This window comes from Pteropus vampyrus, unplaced genomic scaffold (genome assembly GCF_000151845.1).
Source record: "Pteropus vampyrus isolate Shadow unplaced genomic scaffold, Pvam_2.0 Scaffold95, whole genome shotgun sequence".
NCBI classification, from domain to species: domain Eukaryota; kingdom Metazoa; phylum Chordata; class Mammalia; order Chiroptera; family Pteropodidae; genus Pteropus; species Pteropus vampyrus.
This window is the reverse complement of record NW_011888876.1, coordinates 5,670,302-5,685,533: the sequence shown is the minus strand read 5'-3', so window position 1 is coordinate 5,685,533 and position 15,232 is coordinate 5,670,302. Positions and strand designations below refer to the sequence as shown.

The 15,232-nt window shown below is 36.6% G+C and overlaps 1 protein-coding gene across 7 annotated transcripts in view; it reads left to right on the top strand.

Moving 5' to 3' along the window:
• RABGAP1 (RAB GTPase activating protein 1) overlaps positions 1-15,232 on the top strand; it is a 134,718-nt gene that overhangs the window by 560 nt on the left and 118,926 nt on the right. For 2 of the 7 annotated variants that reach the window (XM_023533086.1, XM_011364320.2), the window contains exon 2: positions 3,263-3,388. The gene's annotated coding sequence lies outside the window, so the exon portion shown is untranslated. Of the gene's footprint in view, positions 1-3,262; positions 3,393-6,735; positions 6,821-15,232 lie in introns of those variants that run through there. The other 5 variants (XM_011364321.2, XM_023533084.1, XM_023533087.1 and 2 more) reach the window with 4 other exon arrangements.

The window sequence follows — 15,232 nt, the reverse complement described above, 5'->3', positions numbered from 1 at the left end:
TTTGGGTAGTATTAACAGCTTAATTTTAAGTCTTTCTGTCTATGAACACAGAATGCCTTTCCATGTACTTAGGTTTTCATTAATTTCTTTTAGCAGCGTTTTCTAGTTTTCAGGGTATTTAATTCTTTTTGATATCGTTGTGAATGGAACTGCTTTTTAAATTTCCTTTTCATAATGTTTATTGCTGGTGTGTAGAAACAAATGATTTTTGTGTGTTGGTCTTACACTTTGCAACTTAACTGAATTTGTTTATTAGCTCTAGTAGCTTTCTTGTGGATTCTTTGGGATTTTCTATTTTCATGATCATGTTGTGAATAGAGGTAGTTTCACCTCTTCCTTTCCAATTTGGATGTCTCTTATTTATTTTTCTCCCCCCTCCCCCTGCCTTTTTAAAAACAGCTCTGGCTAGAACTTCCAGTACAATGTTGAATAGTGTCTTTGACTTGTTCTTAATTTTAGAGGGGAAGCTAAGCTATTGATTATTGTTAGCTATGGGTTTTTTACAAATACCTTTATCATGTTGAGGAATTTTCCCTCTATAACTAGTTTTCTGAGAGATCTTATAATAAAAAGGGATTGTATTCTGTCAGATGCCTTTTCTGCGTCATTCGAGATGATCATCTGTTTTTGTTCCTTCTTTTTGTTAATGATATTTATTATATTGATTGATTTTATGTTGAACTACCCTGGCATTCCTGGCATAAATCCCACTTCGTCATAGTGAATAATCCTTTAATATGCTGTGGATTTGATTTGCTTACATCTTGTTGAGGATTTTTACATTTACATTTATAAGAGATATTGACCTGTAATTTTCTTTACTTGAGATGTTTATCTGGCTTTGGTATTAGGTCTTACAGGGTGAGTTAGGAATCATTCCCTCTTCTTCAAATTTTTTAGAACAGTTCGAGGGTTGGTGTTAATTCTCCATTAAATGTTTGATATAATCCATTGGTGAAACCATCTGGTGCAAGACTTTTCTTTGGAGGTTTTTGATAACTTAATCAAAATCTTTACTAATGACAGATGTATTGAGATTTTCTATTTCTTTTTCAGTCATTTTAGGTAATTCATAGTTTCAAGGAATTGTCTAGTATTTTCCAGGTTATTTAATTTGTTGGCATACAATGTTCACAGTATTCTTCTATAATCTTTTTATCTCTGGAATGTCAAGTATAATGTCCTCGTTTTTATTTCTGATTTTATTTATTTGCATGTTTTCTCATTTTTCTTTGTCAATGTAGCTAAAAGTTTGTGATATTGTTGATCTTTTCAAAGAAACAACTTTGGTTCCATTGATTTATTTATTTATTTTTTTATTCTCTCTTTTGTTTATCTCCATTCTAATGTGTATTATTTCCTTTTGCTAGCTTTGGGTTTAGTTTGCCCTTCTTTTTCTCGTTTCTTAAGGTATAAAGTTAGGGTATCATTTTGAGATTTTTCTTTTTTTTTTAATGTCACCATTTACAACTATAAATTTCCCTCTGATCACACTGTGTGCCTTGCATCATGTAATTTTGTTATGTTGTGTTGTCATTTTTCTAAGTATATTCTAACTTTGTATTTCTTTGACCCATTTGTTGTTTAAGAGTGTGTTTAATTTCCACACATTTGTGAGTTTTCCTTTTGTTATTGATTTCTAACATCATCCCATTTTGGTGGGAGAAGATACTTTGTATGATACTTATCTATTTAAATCTATTGAGACTTGCTTTGTGGCCTAATATTTGGCCCGTTCTGGAGAATGTAATGTGAACTGGCAAAGAATGTGTATTGTGTTGTTTTGGGTAGAATGTTCTTTATATATCTCTTAAGTCTAATTGGTTTATTGTGATGTTCTAGTCCTCTACTTCATTACTTATCTTCTATCTGGTTGTTCTATTTATTATTGAAAATGAGGTATTGAAGTATCAACTATTGTAGAACTCTTTATTCCTCCCTTTAATTCTGTCCACTTTTACTTCATATATTTTGAGAGTCTGTTACTGGGTGTGTAAATGTTGATAACTTTCATATATAATCTTGCTCTGTTGAACCTTTTATTAATATGTAATGTTTTTTTTTGTCTCTTATAACCTTTTTTTTTTTTCATTTAAAATCCATTTTGCATGATCTTAGTATAACCACTCTTGCTCTCTTTTGGTTACTATTTGCACGGAATATCTTTATTTTACCCTTTCACTTTTAACCTATGAACATCTTTGGATCTAGAGTACATCTCTTCTAGACTGCATATAGTTGGATCATTAAAAAAAAACCAAACTATTCCGCCCATCTCTGTCTTTTGATTGGAGAGTTTTAGCCATTTACATTTAAAGTAATTACTGATTAAGAAGGACTTATTTCTGCCATTTTGCTATTTGTTTTCTGTGGGCCTTATATATTTTGTGCTTTCATTTCTATTACTGCCTTTTTCTGTGTTTATTTGATATTTGAAGTGAAATGTTTCAATTCATCTCATTTCCTCTTTTGTATTTTCTATAGATATTTTCTTTGTGGTTGCCATGAGAATTACATTTAACGGCCAATATTTATAACAGTCTAATTGAACTGATACCAACTTCAATACCATTCAAAAAACTCCTGTACAGCTCTGTCCCTCTTCCTGTTATTGATGTTCGATTACATCTTTAAACATTGTATACCCAATAATGTATTTTTATGAATTTATCTTTTAAATCATGGAGGAAATACAAAACTGACTTATAATTACAGTAATATTTGCTTTTATTATTGTCTATATATTAATCTTGACTGGAGACCTTTATTTCTTTATAGCTTCTAGTTACTGTCGAGTGTTTTTTCATGTCAATTTGAAGGATTCCCCTTAGCATTTCTTGAAGGGCAGGGTCAGTAGTAACAAACTCCCTTGGCTTTTTTTTTTTTTTAATAATTAGAGAGTATGTTAATTTCTTGTTTTTGAAGGACTTTTTTGCTGGATATAGAATTCTCTATCAACAGTGTTTTCCTTTTAGCACTTTGAATATTATCAGACCACTGCCTTCTGCCCTCCAACGTTTAAAATAAGAAATTGGCTGATAATGGAGGATCCCTTAAATGTGATTAGTCACTTCTCTCTTGCTGCTTTCAATATTCTTTTTTTGGCTTTCTACAGTTTGATAATTATTCTTCCTTCCCTTTCTTCTCCTCCTGGGACTTTTTCACGGGTATGTTGTTTCTCTTGATAATGTCCTACAGATCCCTTAGGCTCTGTTCATGTTTTTTCATTCTTTTATTTATTTATTTTTTGTTTGTTTCTCAGATGGAGTAGGAAGCACAAGGAATCCATCTCTCTACCTAGACAACAATTGTACTGGCAGAAACTGAAGTAACTATTTTGGAACTCTGGAGTCTATTTGAAAACTTGGATCTTCCAGGGGAAAGCTTGGTTGGTAAATTGAGGTTAATTCCAATCAATGTCAGCCTTAAGTGATAGTAGCTACCCATCTCCTATTCCTGGAACCTATGGCAGACAGCCACGTTTAATTTCTGGTATGGCTTGCTGGGGCCAGGGTGGGAAATAAGAACCTTGTTCTCCAAATACCTTAGTTCTGTGTTCTGATAACTGATGCTTTTGAGTTCTGAGGTACAGTTGCAGAGGCTGGCTGTTACTGTTTCAACCCTTGTAAGCTGTACTGACTTCCAGGGGATTTAAAGAAACATTACTTGTTTTGTTTGTGTGGCTGGTTTTTTTTCTCTCTCTCTCTTTTATTCCATTTGGGAATCTGATGTGTAAGGATTACGACATTTGAAAGTAACCAGTTGTATGGGGGAAATTTGAAAGCTACCATGTATAACCAGGGAATGATGTAGGCTCAGAAAAGACCCAAGAAGACCTCAGGGTTTCACCTAAGGCTGATCCTGATCCCTGGCACAGGATACCCTTCAACAATTAAAAATAAATAAGTAAATAGACAGACAGACAGTAAACTCTGGGGAAGGGGTAGAACGTGATTTCCAGAGTTACCACATTATAAATTTCAAGTGTTCATTTTTCAAAAAGAATTGCAAGGCATACAAAGAAACAGAGAAGTGTGGCCTATTCAAAGAAACAAATCAACAGAAACTATTTCTGAGAAAGCTCAGATGTCAGACTTACTAGACAGACTTTAAAATGATATCATTAAAGAAATAGAAATTACAGAGAAGAACCAAGATGAAATTCTATAGTCGAAAAGCATAATGACATGAAAATTTCACGAGGAATTAAAAAATCAGATTTGAGTCGGCAGAAGAAATAACGAACTTGAGGATATTTCATTTTTTAAATATCTTTCAAAACCTTGTTCCTTTGTTTTTCCTTTTGCCCTAATTTGAGCCTTTCTGATTTTAGGCAACCTCCAAGCTGTTATACGTATCCCCTATTTTACCTTCTGTACTCCTACCAGGATGATCTTTTGAAAAACTCAAATCTGATATTGGCACAGTCCTTAAAAACCTCTAAGGGCACCCATGTGCCTATAGATTGAACTTCAGTTTCCTTATTTTAGCATTCAGAGCCCTTCTCATCCTGGCTTCAGCTAACCACATTACTTTATCTCGGACCAGTTTCATATTCCACTCACACACCCTAACCAGATGTTCTAAGGTACAAAGCTACATGCTATAAAAAGTTAAGCATAGTTGTAAACCAAAATTAGTTTTGTGTGATTGGCTAAGATATTAGGATATATGGCATTGGTGGGCATTGAAATAGACTATATAAAGTCTATTTGAAAAATAGACTCCTAGATAAAAACTGTATGTATGTCATCACTAACCCAGTTGTCAGCATTACATCACTATTGGTATTATATCTAATGTAATGAAACATGAAGTATAACATAACACCTTTGATGTGTTCTAGCCTGAAATGTTTGACTTTAATCCATTGAACCTTGAAGTCTTAAATTCCAGTTTCTTAGAAATACAAGGTCTAGAGAAAAAAACTCAGTGATCTTTTGAGGAAGCAAACATTCAAATCCAGAAGGTGGGAAAATTTGTGCTTAAAGTGGCCTCATTTCTTAAATAAGCCAGTGTCTTTTAATTTTTTTCTTAAGTGCTAGATTAAAAAATACTTAGGGACATAACAACCAGATGCAGTGTGTGGCCCTGGTGTTGACATTGATACTAACTTGGGAAAACTAGCTGTTAAAAAATATATTGCAGTCAATGGAAAATTTGATTATAGTTAGATATTAAAGAGAGGAAAATTTTCGGAAATATTACTAATTTGGGAAAGATAGCTATAAAAATATTGTTCGGCTGGTGGAAAATTTGAAGAGCATCTAGAAATTAGATGAGGGAAAATTACTGAAATAATAACAGATGTTCGTTGAATAACATAGATTACTACGTGATCTCATTTTGAAAAACTGTGTCGACACACAAAGGATATGCTTAAGGTATTAACAGGCAGTGGGAACGTGATGTTAATATTTTTTATTTTAGCTTGTTTGTATTTTCTGTTTCTCCATGGCATACTACAGTGTGCTGTTTGTTATAAAACGTTGTTTTAAAATTTGTTAAGAATTCCATATGTAATTGGGGGTGTACATATGAATCAAAAAATACATGAATGTGTGGTCACCAAAATATTAAAAGTGGTTTGGTCATGTTGTCAGGAACTTAGGGCATTTTACTTTCTTCCTAATACATCTACTGAATACTTTCAAATGGGTATGTATTACGTGAGTGTATAATGAGAAAAGGAACAAAGCTATTTTCCTGTGGGAATTTAGGTAGTCCATTGTAATATACAAATCACAAAGCGGACTGCAACAGAGTACAGCTTTTTTGCTTTTCCTCTGGTTGATTTGGGTGCAATATCCACAGGAAAACCTCGTGAATGACTCATTCACCAGGAAAAGAGCATATGCTATTTGAATAAAGAAGGAAGAGTAAGGAAGAGGCTTTAGGATTATTTTATAAATTATCAAGACTGCAGTAGCACCTTTAATAATCAGTTTTTATTTCCAATTACTTTGTAAATTCGTTCAGGACAGGGACTTTAAACTTCATTACATTGCTCTTGCTCTGTATATCACTTTTGAATGATTTTTTAAATAAAATCCTAGCTGCATTTTCGAGTAACACTCTGAAACAATCTTGTTCATTTTGGTCCTATTCTGTGTCTCTCAAAAAATGTCAAGGCAGCTGTTTTGCAGCCAGTGGCTCTTGGACTTGGCGGTCAGTTTTATTTCCAGACTGAATTCCGTAACTTAGGCAGGACTCCTTTATAAAACAAGAAAAATCATATTCTCACATGCTTGTGGTAAAGCCAAATGAGATACCCGGGACCCGTCACAGTCCCTGGCACACTGTGCACCCTCAAAAAAAAAAAAAAATGCCAGGTGAGTTGAGTAACACTGTTAAGTGCTGCTTTTGAGGTTAGCAGAGGATTCCTTGCTCAAGCGCCAGTACCCCGCTCTTAGACTCAGCAGGTGCTACCCACCTCGCTCCCCTCAGTCCTGCTTTCAGTCCCTGATGCATCACATCGCCACTGCCTGTCCAAGCGCATCGACTGACGGACCAGCTCGACGCCTCGTACCGCCGCCAGCGCAGATTCCGCGCACGCGCGGACTCCCGAGGCAGGCTGAAAGCCCAGATGGGGCTTCGAGGGGAGGAAGTACGCGCTCGCCGCCTGTTGTTGGCCCAATGGGGCGGCGCGGCTTAGCCGCCTGCCTATGAGACGCGCGCGAGGCAGGCGGAGGGCGGAAGGAGCCGCTCTCACGTGAGTAGGGGGCGGGGAAGGACGGGGGCAGGGCGGCTGGGGAGGCCCAGGCGGCGGAGCCTCGGGGACGGCGCACGGCGGGCGGCGGAGGAGGAGACGGTGGGTCGGGTAGGGCCGCGCTTCCCCTCCTCCTCCCACCTCCCTTCCACCAAGCTCGGGGGGATCCTCCGACGGCCCTGCGGGCAGCCCAGCTGCATGCTCATCCCGCGGGGCTGGGCCGGCGCGACTGCGCTCAGCTCCCTGGAGGAGCCGGGTTCTGAGGGGAGCTGTGATTGGGGGGAGGGGGAGCCACGGGCCGAGGGGAGAGGGCGCATGCGCAGGTGGGAACGCTCCCGGAGCCCCTGCCCAAACCGGTTCCCCCTGTCTAGGTGGGTGTCTGTCTTCCGAGACCTGCGCTTGCGGCCGTCCCGCTGGCCCCTCTGCAAAGCCGGTTTGTCTTTTCACTTTCATGTTTTGGGCCAGGTCCTATTTGGGAGTCTGGCCGCTCCCTGCGCCTCAGTTTCTCCCCATTGCCCGCCGGGCCTGTATGTAATTTAGGCTGGCTTCGGCCTTGGGCTGCCTTCCTGGGCTGCGCCCAGTTTGGAAGACTTGCTTTCTTTTAGTGTAGATCGACTGTCTCGTGTCGGCCTTACCGTCTCATTTAAGCCGCCTGCAGTTAAAGCGTCCCCAGCATCCCACACTCCCCACGTACTTTAAATATCTGCTCCCAGTACCTTCTTGCAGTGTCTTGATTCTCAGCAACCTTCAGGGAGGGTTTTAGGTGTTGAGCTAGAGGATAACCCGACATCGAAGAGTTCGCTGTCCATTGCCTGGTGGTACTTTGGTCCGTAACATTAAACCTACTACCATCTGCAACCTGCTTTTACAGGCGTTTCGATACTAGGGTTCCTCGGGGATTCCTTTAATCCTTCTTAGAAGCAAATGTCCTAGGAGACTGTGTTAAGTGATCGTGCTGCTGGTGCCCACAATCGTAGTTCTCTGTTAGTTTAAAATCCTGTCCCAAGTTGAATGCGAGGTCTTTTACCTTTTGTCATTTTTATCAATGGGAAAAAAAAAAAATACCTGTCAGGGACATAGTTTCACAATTCATTTGATGTTTTCACTCCAATAAACACCTGTATTCACATATGTGTAACTGGAGTAGTAAGCATTGAGCGTGTGCTTGTGTGTGTGTTTCCAGCTGCTTTGTTTATTTAGGAAGTAAAAAACAATGGAGGTTGAACTTAACAGTGTCACGTTAAACTGATGTTTGAAAAGTAGTTGGAAAAAGCTTAGGTGCCAAGAAAGTGCACATTCAACTTTTTTTTTTTTTTTAAAATAAAGAACCTATTGGCCTGAATAATTCAAGTGTGTTTCTATATTGAAAGTTTTTTAATAGGGTTTACTAAAACTGTAAATGAATAGAGAAGAGTTCTTTATATTTCTTTGTAGACCTCAGTTTACATTAATAAAATTTGAGTGTGAATTGTATTTATTGGTAACATTTAAAATTCACGTGTATCTTAAATACAAATTATTAACTCAAATTCATAATTAAAATTGAACTGTTGCTATGTTTGGTGAACTTTTTTGTTTTAGTTTTATAACTCAGTTTACAGTTAACTCACTGGTTTTAAGGTTTATATTTGAATAGATAACCTATCAACTACACGCATTTTGGAATTTTTGGCATAGTGTTTTGTTAGCAGTTTACAGGTGCTTAATCTGGATTGAATGGTAATTTAGTGGGGCTGTAAAGGTGAAGACACCTGCTTCCTATCTTTTCTACCACATATTGAAATAAGTGCATTATGCACATTATCTACACAGGGGACATGATTTTTCCACAAATATATCTCCGCTTTACAGCTTGAATTCTTTAAAGAAGTCGTCTTTTATTGCGTATATTTTCAGCTTAACTTTACAGCCCAGATTCTTTTAAAGAAGTCATTGTCTTTTATTGAGCGTGTTTTCAGCTAAAATGAAGCCAACTTTGAAGGTTTCATCATTTCACAGTAATTGTTTTAACAAGTGGCCTTTGAGTATAGGCTTCAGAAAATAATTTGTTTAAATCGGTGCTAATGTTGGTTGTCTCTAGACACTGGCGTGGCAGTATTTTGACATGGGCTGCCCGTAGTGTTATCTTTGTAGTTTTCAATATAATTGGATATCGTTAGCTTTCTCAGCAATGTGATATAAATGAATATAACACTCTCAAATAATATTTCTTGGAGAAAGATATTAAAGAAGTGCCAATTTAACCAACATACATAAAGCAGGGTTGGGCATGACATTTGGGTGTGTTGTCTCTGTCTCGTTTTTTGGTTTTCCGTAGTTAGATCCTGAAAAAAGAAAATCCAAGGCTAGGGACTGGATGTCCACTGGTACACATGAAAAAACACTATATCAATTTAACAAATGTTTCTCTTTTTTTTTTTTGCAATAATCTGGTTACCTTGTTCTGCCCCTTCCACCCCCCCACCCCACCCCCGTTTTCTGATGATCCTGAGATCATTATTCTTTAGAAAACTTGTAAGTCAAACAATACTAGATAGACATTTAAACTTATATTGTAACCACTCTTGTTGACTTTTAACAGCCTTGTTTCTCTTCGTGTGCAAAGACTGTATGACCAAATATGGCAGTTTGCAAGTCATGAACACTTTATAGAATATAGCCTGGAAGTTTTTCTCTTTCCAGAGCAGCCATAATACTCTGAGGTAATCATCAGTGAGAATTTTTTGAAAATTGTTCCTTCTGTCCTAGTAGAGTTCTGTAAGGCCTAACTTCCCCCCGCAACCCCAACATCCCTTTTTCTATGGATCATAAATAGTAAAAAATAAAACTTGTTTTTAAGTTCATGCATGACATTAAATAGTTTATATTACGTTGGCTATAAAACATGTGAAGCATCTCTTTTTAATTGTATGGTTATGCTGCCAAATTTGGAGGTTTGTACCTCTCTAAGAGTTAATGCATGGTTATGGTTGCAAAAGCTTTTATATTATAAATCACTACTCCTTGGGATCTATTAATCTTTGTGGCAATAAATTTTTCTCCATACTAAAAACTGGCGTTTCTTAAGGTACATTAGCAAGTTAGTAGCTTAATAACAATTTGACTATTTTTAAAATTCCTTTTTCCTAGTTTCCATTATTTATTCGTTTTGGTAATTATAATCATCAACCTATGGTTATAATCTTGTTTTCCTTTTTTTGAGGATGGCCTTTGTATTAGGAAAAGGAATTGATATTTAGAATCTTTCTTTGGGAACATATTTTAAATATTATCAAAGGTATTAAGAGATAGCCTTCAAGGCTAAATTGGATTAAATGTTAGGCATTTGTGTAATACTACTGCAGGGAAGAGCTATGAGTTAATCATTTTAATGTTTTTACTGTAGAGGTAATAAACTCCCATATGCCCTTGAAGTATGCTGATAAACGGATTCTGGCAGTGTGAGACTAGGAACATGTCATGTAAATCCCTTTTGCTGTGACACACGATTTTCTGTGAATAGACCTCTGATATAGCTGCAGAAGAGAAATGGTTATGTCTTTATTTACTTATCCGTTCAATTCTCTGTGAACTGAAGAAAAATCTGATTTCTATCTGAAATCCTTTCCTAACAGGAAATATTTTTTATATTTTTGCTTTTGTTTGTGAGAAAAGATCTTTTCAGATAGGTTTAAAAACACCAGTGGAACTTAATTAAATATTTGCGAATTTTTAGAAATCTTACACAGTGCCTATTCCAGTGCCGTGAATGAAGGTTCTCAGAAAATGTTTATTCATTGCCCATACTTAATCAATTGTCCCACCATCCTTGTGTAACTATGGACCAAGGCCTTCTTATATTAAAAAGGACAGAAAACATGTGTCTTCTGCTAAACATTTTGTGGTGTGCCTGTACACATTTCCCTGAAAATCAAACAAGTCATAGAAAGGCAAAACCATATTTACTGCATTTATTTTGGTCATCTATCCAATGATTTGTTTGCTTGGCGTTAAATTCACATAGTTTAAGGAGAAATGAATGATATGAATGTTTCAGATCTAAGTGTAGACAGGTTGATAATCTAAATGGAATAGATTCATTTTCTTCACTATGGATGAGAAGGAACATATGACTAATTTCCAGAAAAGAGTTTTTAGATGATCCTGCATTGCTCAAATATGTTCATATTTTTATATTTATGAACACTAATGTAAATTGTATTATGCTTTAGAAATCTGTTCCAGAAAAAGTAAAGACAAGGTTACTTTTTAAAAATAATTCATACTATTGAGGTCAGAAATATAATCTGTCCTTGTGAATGAGTAGTACATTAATATTAAGCTAACTTTCTCTGTGTTCCCGCAGAAAGGTTTCTATTGTGGAAATGTCATCTAAATAATTTAAATATTTAGTTTCAGAGATACTGTGTTGAAGTGAAGCATACCTAGAGTTCTGGAAAAAATTAATGTGCTCTTTCCTGAAATATACACAGGAATGCAGGGAAACCACTTATCTGGTTAATTTTTTCAGATGTCAACAGTGTTACACTTAACACAGCATTTAAATGAGTTTTATGTACATTTCATCCCCTTTTCTACATCTCGTACCTTTAATTAGTGGTATCAAGATATGGAGGAGGGAGTGTGAACTTTGGTATCATATAGATATCCCAAGTATGCCCTTACTGAGTGTATAACTGAAGGTAAGCTACTTAATGACTCTCAGACTCAGTTTCTTCATTTGTAAAAACGGAACGAGTTATGCTTCTATCATGGTTTAAGACTGGAAAGCACCTGACATCAACGCCCCTCCCCCCATCCCCTTTCCTGAACACTCTCATTCACAAAAGAATAGAAAGGATTCAGTCCCTTCATTTTACATATGAGAAAACAAGCTACAACATTGTCCAAGTCATATCAAAAAAGACCGAGAAGTTCAACTCCCGATTGGTTATTTTTATATGGCACCAGACTGTTAATGAAGCTTGATTACTCATGAGAAAGCGAGAAATAACTGAAAATATTGCCTGTCTTCTTTAGGTACTTTATTGATTTTTTGTGAATTTTATCCTAAAGATCCTATTAAGTTGCAATCAGTCTTTAAAAATTTTTCTTGACCAATGAATGGATAAACAAAATGTGGTGTATATATATATATATATATACAATGGAATGTTATTCAGTCTTAAAAAGGGAGGAAATTCTGACACACGCTACAACATAGAAGAGCTTCGAAGACATTATGCTAAGTGAAATAAGCCAGCCACAAAAGGACAAATATTGGTATGATTTCACTATTTATATGAGATACCTGGAGTAGTCAAATTCAGAGACAAAGTAGAATGTTGGTTGCCTTGGGGACTGGGAGTTAGTCTTTAATGGGTTCAGAGTTTCAGATGGAGAAGATGAAAATGTTAATAGAGATGGATGGATGGTAGGAATGGTTGGTTGCACAACAGTGAACTTATTGCCACAAACTGGCCATTTAAAAATGGCTAAAATAGTTTATGTTATGTATATTTAACCACAATTTGAGAAGAAAACTTTTAAAATCTTTTTAAAAATTAAAAATATTTTGTCTTACAAATTCCTATGTTTCTATAATTAAGGTATCTTTTTTTTAGTTCACCTGGAATTGAACTAAGGGAGTCACTTCTAGTTTACAGAAGTAAGTTATCATAGGCATTGTAGGTTAAAATTTGCCTAACAGTGCCTTTTAGATAAGCTGGGTTTTTCTTACCTTTAAGTGCTGTAGGCCCAAGATGAGTAAGTTTTGTTTTCTTTTGTTTTTGCTTTTTAAAGCTAAGCTGAAATTATTCAGAAGGTTTAAATTAATATGGTTCTCTTAGTTCACTAAAATAATTCAAAGAAACAGCCCCCAAATTCAGAGTCAGACTTAAACAAAGACACATCTATTGTTTAGCAATTAGTGGTGGTGGAAAGGAATTTATTTTTATAAAGAAGGGCTGATTTTCCATTGAGTTTTGTTAGATTTGTCCCACCCTTCCCAGGGTAGGCTGTGAGGAATTCATGTGACAACCAACGTAGGAAAAGAAACTTCAGAGCCAGGAAAAAAAAGAAAGATTAATATAGTGTGATTTTTAAAAATACTCTTCCTCGTACCCTACTCGGTTAATTTTAAAGGGCCGCAAACCCACAGGAATTGGCCTGCTACAGCATCTTTGAAATTTGATTCTTTTGCTATGTCCTGTTTTGTTCTTTTTTCTGAACAGAAAGTAGTCTTATCAAGTCTTTGTTTTAGGATACAATTGGGAGCAGCATTGAGGATGAATTGGAATGGGGAGAGCATGGAGATGGGAACACCGAGGAGGAGAGATGCATTTCAGAAAAGATCAGAGACACCTAGATACCTGCGTTTTGATGGATCTTAAGCAAGTTATTGAACTAGTCTAGCCTTAGTTTGTGTCATGAAGTAATACCTATCTGGCAAGGTTAGTGAAGAGATTAATATTAGTGCATGTAAAGCTTCTTTAGTAGCATTTTGGGCATGAAATCAGAACTCAACTCAGGAACTAATAAGTATTACTGTCTCTTTAGATTTAGCAGGGTGATTTAAGTATCCCCCTTAAGATTCCCTGAAGCTTTACTCATTTGCTCACTGGGTAAGCAGCAAAAATGATGGGAATTGGGAGGGAAATGATAAGAATATTTTGGTCCAAAGGGAATCCAAGATATGTTTTGTGACTTATTTAACTGATTTTGGCTGTGACAGTTGGGAACTTGATGAAGAGTTAGTCAGGCACACTCAGAGGTGGTTCTTTCTGAGTCTTCATTCCAGTCATCCTTCATATGCACATCCCCAGTCACATGCTTGTAATGCAACATATTGGTCACTTCTCACATTACTTAGACCCTGACAGTTAAACACTGAATAAAAGAATTTTATTCCACCGATCTAAGATCCTTCTCCACAGGTAGTTCAAGGGACTGTGCATGCTCACTGTATTCCTAGCATTGACCATGGTGGTTTATACTTAGCATTGTTTCTAGAATGAATGATCAACTAATACAGTGGAGTACAACATTTTACTATGTGATAAATGCTATCATTCTGTGATAAGATTTAAAAGCAAACAAAAAGCCTTAGGAACCCTAGAGAGAAGTAAGGAATATTGCAGAGGGAAGTAGGGAGGTGGCGTATTTGATTGTATTAGATTGCTAGAAGGGGAGGAAGACCAACTGGGGAAACGGAAGACATGTTCCTAGCTTAGCAGACAGTATGAGCAAAGGCTTGAAAGCATAAAAATGCACTCATATTTAATGAATGCTTTGGTATAGTTTATAGAGAGGAGAATAGAATGATAGATTGGCTCCAGATTTTGAAGAACTGATGCTATAAGGAGTTTGGATTTTTTCTCTGTTTTCACTTAGGAGCAATTAGAGGTTTGGGGGAAGGGGTGGGATAGATCTGAATTTTTAGAAATTAATTATGGGGACTTGATAACCAAAGAATAGAGAGAATCTAGACTTATGTTGTAGCTAAATTGAAAGAAGTAGATACTCACAAGTCAGTGACATGAATAATAGTGAAGAAGGAAGAGTTTTGGGGTACATGTTTTGAAACTAAAATGCATTACAATTTCAAGGGAGAATGAGAAAAGGAGTCCAGGACTTTTTGACCTGTCTTGGATCAGTAGTTGTTAACCAGGGTAGGAAACCTTTGAGGAACAATATGCTTGTCCACTTTGGACACACGGAATCGATTCTGAGATGGCCATGGGACACGTGTAGCAGAGCCCTCCTGTGCATTTTCATCATACCCGTTGCATACCTGTGTTATACCAAGCACTATACTGTATTGTAATTACTTGTTTACTTTTTTGTCTACCACCGTAAGCCTGTCAAAGGTAAATGGAAGTAATAAACACACGAGCTAATGAGATAGCTAGGGGAAAATGGAAAAAGGAGACCAGGTGGAATTTAAAGAATGGGCAGAAGAAAAGTGATCGATCTAAATGACAGCTGAGTGAATGTAGAAGAAAATGGAAGCAAAAGATAAGAGTTTCAGAATGAGCATTTTTATTTCAGCTGGTAGTAGTAATATGAGAGCTGAAAAAAATTCTTTGAGTATTGAAATTGTGTTGTTGATTTTTAGAAGGAAAGGTTCAGAGGGGGTTGGTGAGAGGTAGGGGAGCTGCTCAGTGAGAGTGGGAAATCCCATTGAAGTGCTAGAGGTACTTAATACTACTTCAGGAAGAAAGTGTTTCAAGAAAACCAAGGAAACATGAATCAGAGCCCTGGACTAGTGGCTGGACCAGCACATTTTATTTGTCTCAAGCATGTCAAGTTCAGTTACAAGTATCACTCACACCTCTTTCATCAAGTTAGGAAAGTGACTTATTGGGAGATGATTTTTGCCTCTAATTGCACATTAGCAAATCCATACCACTGCAAGTTCACTGTTACTGCTCTGAATGATGTTAGTAACTAGACACAATACAAATATCCAATAGTACTCTTTCCAAAAAAATAAAGTTCAAGTTTTTAAAAAGTAAATGCATTATCCAGGAATCAGCTACTTTC